The sequence below is a fragment of the Oncorhynchus mykiss genome, chromosome 16 (genome assembly GCF_013265735.2).
Source record: "Oncorhynchus mykiss isolate Arlee chromosome 16, USDA_OmykA_1.1, whole genome shotgun sequence".
Lineage (NCBI taxonomy): Eukaryota > Metazoa > Chordata > Actinopteri > Salmoniformes > Salmonidae > Oncorhynchus > Oncorhynchus mykiss.
The window spans coordinates 68,416,699-68,421,197 of record NC_048580.1 but is presented as its reverse complement, the minus strand read 5'-3'; positions in this window follow the sequence as shown (position 1 = coordinate 68,421,197).

Sequence of the window (4,499 nt, the reverse complement as noted above, 5' to 3'; positions counted from 1 at the left end):
AATTGTGTTAATTATGGAACAGAGTTGGGTTTGGAATGCTGGGGAATTGTGTTAATTATGGAACAGAGTTGGGTTTGGAATGCTGGGGAATTGTGTTACTTATGGAACAGAGTTGGGTTTGGAATGCTGGGGAATTGTGTTAATTATGGAACAGAGTTGGGTTTGGAATGCTGGGGAATTGTGTTAATTATGGAACAGAGTTGGGTTTGGAATGCTGGGGAATTGTGTTAATTATGGAACAGAGTTGCAGAGTCTAATAATGTGTGTAGGAGGAGAGGGGATAATGTAAGAAACATTAACGATGGTTAAGGAGTTTTCATTGTAAACTCCAAGGAGAGAAAGGGCATAAACACACAGAACCACACATTCCTTCACTGACTCACACCCCTCGGAGTTCAGTTTGCAGTGGTGGTGCACCTCTAATGCATAGAGAGGGAAACACTGGTGTGTGTGTTGGTTTGTTTTTTATTTTTATCAAGTATGTTATTAAGAACAAATTCTTATTTACAATGACGGCCTAGGAACAGTAGGCTAACTGCCTTGTTCAAGGACAGAACGACAGATTTTTACCTTGTCAGCTCGGGGATTCGATCTGCAACCTTTCGGTTACTGGCCCAACGCTCTAACCACTAGGCTACCTGTTGCCCCGATGTGTGTGCGTGTGCGTGTGTGTGTCGGTGTTTCCCGGTGTGTGTGCCGGTGTGTGTGTGTGTGTGTGTGTGTGTGTGTGTGTGTGTGTGTGTGTGTGTGTGTGTGTGTGTGTGTGTGTGTGTGTGTGTGTGTCGGTGTGTGTGTTTCGGTGTGTGTGTGTGTGTGTGTCGGTGTGTGTGTTTCGGTGTGTGTGTGTGTCGGTGTGTCGGTGTGTGTTTGTTTCGGTGTGTCGGTGTGTGTTTGTTTCGGTGTGTGTGTGTGTGTGTGTGTGTCGGTGTGTCGGTGTGTGTGTGTTTCGGTGTGTGTGTGTGTCGGTGTGTCGGTGTGTCGGTGTGTGTGTGTTTCGGTGTGTGTGTGTGTCGGTGTGTCGGTGTGTGTGTGTTTCGGTGTGTGTGTCGGTGTGTCGGTGTGTCGGTGTGTGTGTGTGTGTCGGTGTGTCGGTGTGTGTGTGTGTGTGTGTGTGTGTGTGTGTGTGTGTGTGTGTGTGTGTGTGTGTGTGTGTGTGTGTGTGTGTGTGTGTGTGTGTGTGTGTGTGTGTGTGTGTGTGTGTGTGTGTCGGTGTGTCGGTGTGTCGGTGTGTATGTGTGTCTCAGTGATAAAGTCCAGGGTTCCAGTTTTCCTGCATTCTCACATGAACCCAGTGTCTTCTGTTTCTAAGATTGTTCTGCTCACCGATCATTTCCTGTTGTAGATGTTTAGTCTATTAGTTTGAGGGATAACGAAAGTGAAATAGATCAGTTACAGGCAGCCTAGCTGTTTCTGAGAACAGAGTGATTTTGTTTAGAGGAGAGGAGCTAGAAGGATAGATAAAGAGGTAAAATAGATCAGCTTTTGAAGGAGGGGGGAGAGAGAGGGAGGGAGGGAGAGAGAGAGTGAGGGAGAGAGAGAGAGAGAGAGGGAGGGGAGAGAGGGAGGAGGGAGGGGGAGAGGGAGGGAGGGAGAGAGGGAGAGGGAGAGGGAGGGGAGGGAGGAGGGAGGGAGAGAGAGAGTTAGAGGGAGAGAGGGAGGAGGGAGGGGGAGAGAGGGAGAGGGAGAGGGAGGGAGGGAGAGAGGGAGAGAGAGAGAGGGAGAGGGAGGGGGAGAGAGGTAGGAGGGAGGGGGAGAGGGAGGGAGGGAGAGAGGGAGAGAGGGAGGGAGGGAGAGAGGGAGAGAGGGAGAGGGGGGAAGGGAGAGAGACAGGGGGGAGAGAGAGAGAGAGAGAGACGGCACACTAGTTCATGTCATCTACAATTACATCCTCCCTCCCTGCACCTGCGTGTGGTAGTTTAAGTGTGCGTGGTATTCCCCTGTCCAGCTGGTGCAGTCAGTGTTCTAGAATTATCTACTGTATCACACCTAGAGTATCTATCTATCTATCTCTCTCTCTCTCTCTCTCTCTCTCTCTCTCTCTCTCTCTCTCTCTCTCTCTCTCTCTTTGATTATGATTCATTAAAGTCCTTGTGCACACACCCGTTAGTACAGGTATAGACGCTCACTTTAACAACTGACAGGGTTGGTTTCCTGCTAATGTCAGTGATGGGAGAAACCCAAAACATTTCACATCCTATTACCGGGAGTAAGTCATGCATTGTGATGTAATGTGACATTTCAGTGCCTGGTCTCTTAAAGCTGAGATCCACGTAAGGTGAAACAGCACCACTGGCACATTTTGTTTTGTTTTTTTGTTCTATTTTTTTAAACGTGACAGAGGATCATGTGTGCAGGGTTGCACATTTTGGAGAATATTCAGAGGTGGAAACTTTCCGTGGGAATTAACGGGAATTAATGGGAATATATGGGAATTAACAAAAATATATACAAATGAATATTAATATTTAAATGTAGATGTTTTTTGCATTGGATATATTTACCATAGCATATGGAGACATAAATGCCAGTTGCAAACCGTAGTCTGTCTTTTTTATGGCAGTTTTTGAGCAGTGGCTTCTTCCTTGCTGAGCTGCCTTTCAAGTTATGTCGATAGAGGACTAGTTTTACTGTGGATATAGATACTTTTGTACCTGTTTCCTCCAGCATCTACACAATGTCCTTTGCTGTTGTTCTGGGATTGATTTGCACTTTTCTCACCAAAGTACGTTCATCTCTGGGAGACAGAACGCGTCTCCTTCCTGAGCGGTATGGCGGCTGCATGGTCACATGGTGTTTATACTTGTGTATTATTGTTTGATCAGATGAAAGTGGTACCTTCAGGCGTTTGGAAAATTGCTCCCAAGGATGAACCAGACTTGTGGAGGTCAATAATTGTTTTCTGAGGTCTTGGCTGATTTCTTTTGATTTTCCCATGATGCCAAGCAAAGAGGCACTGGGTTTGAAGGTAGGCCTTGAAATACATCCACAGGTACACCTCCAATTGACTCAAATAATGTCAATTAGCCTATCAGAAGCTTCTAAAGCCATGACATAATTTTCTGGAATTTTCCCAGCTGTTAAAGGCACAGTCAACTTAATGTATGTAAACTTCTGACCCACTGGAATTGTGATACAGTGGATTATAAGTGAAATAATCTGTCTGTTAACAATTGTTGGAAAAATCACTTGTGTCATGCACAAAGTAGATGTCCTAACCGACTTTCCAAAACTATAGTTTGTTAATTAACAATTAATTTGTGGAGTGGTTGAAAAATGAGTTTTAATGACTCCAACCTAAGTGTATGTAAACTTCCGACTTCAACTGTATGTATATGGTGTATATGGTCTTCAGGCAGAAGGCTTCACGCTTTTTGATCTATTTCAGAACTGCAGTGTCCTCTGCTTGGAGCAACAGTGACGTGGGCAGGGCAGTACAGATTTCTTCTGTTACATCTGCAAGCAGAGTCTGAACATCAGACAGGATGGCATTGTCTTCCTCAATCTGTGTGAATGCTACTGCTATAAGTTTCAGGAGTTTCAGGCTGCTTACCACTCTCTCCCAAAATACATCATCCAGGATGATCCTCTTGATGGGGCTGTCCATATCGGCAGACTGTGATTTGGCCATTTCTTGGAGAGACTCCTTCCCCTCCAGGGGACTGTCAAACATTATGAAAACACCACCCCAGTGAGTGTTGCTGGGCAGCTTCAACGTGGTGCTCTTATTCTTCTCAGTTTGCTTGGTGAGGTAGATTTCTGCTATAACTTGATGACCCTTCACATACCTAACCATTTCCTTGGCTCTCTTGTAGAGTGTATCCATTGTTTTCAGTGTCATGATGTCCTCAAGGAGCAGATTCAATGCATGAGCAGCACAGCCAATGGGTGTAATGTGAGGGTAGGACTCCTCCACTTTAGACCAAGCAGCCTTCATGTTCGCAGCATTGTCTGTCACCATTGCAAATACCTTCTGTGGTCCAAGGTCATTGATGACTGCCTTCAGCTCATCTGCAATGTAGAGACCGGTGTGTCTGTTGTCCCTTGTGTCTGTGCTCTTGTAGAATACTGGTTGAGGGGTGGAGATGATATAGTTAATTATTCCTTGCCCACAAACATTCAACCACCCATCAGAGATGATTGCAATACAGTCTGCTTACTCTATGATTTGCTTGACCTTCACGTTAACTCTGTTGAACTCTGCATCCAGCAAATCAGTAGATAAAGCATGTTTGATTGGAGGGGTGTATGCTGGGCGAAGAACATTCCGAATTCTCTTCCAATACACATTGCCTGTGAGCATCAGAGGTGAACCAGTTGCATACACAGCTTGAGCAAGACATTCATCAGTATTTCTCTGACTATTTTCCTCCATTGAGTTAAAAAAAACTTCTGATTCCAGGAGGACCATGAACTGTTGCCATCGATAAGGTGTCTGATTCATCATTTTCACCTCGAATAGAAGTAGAGGTACTCTGGTCAGAGGTTGCTTGTTGTGAGCA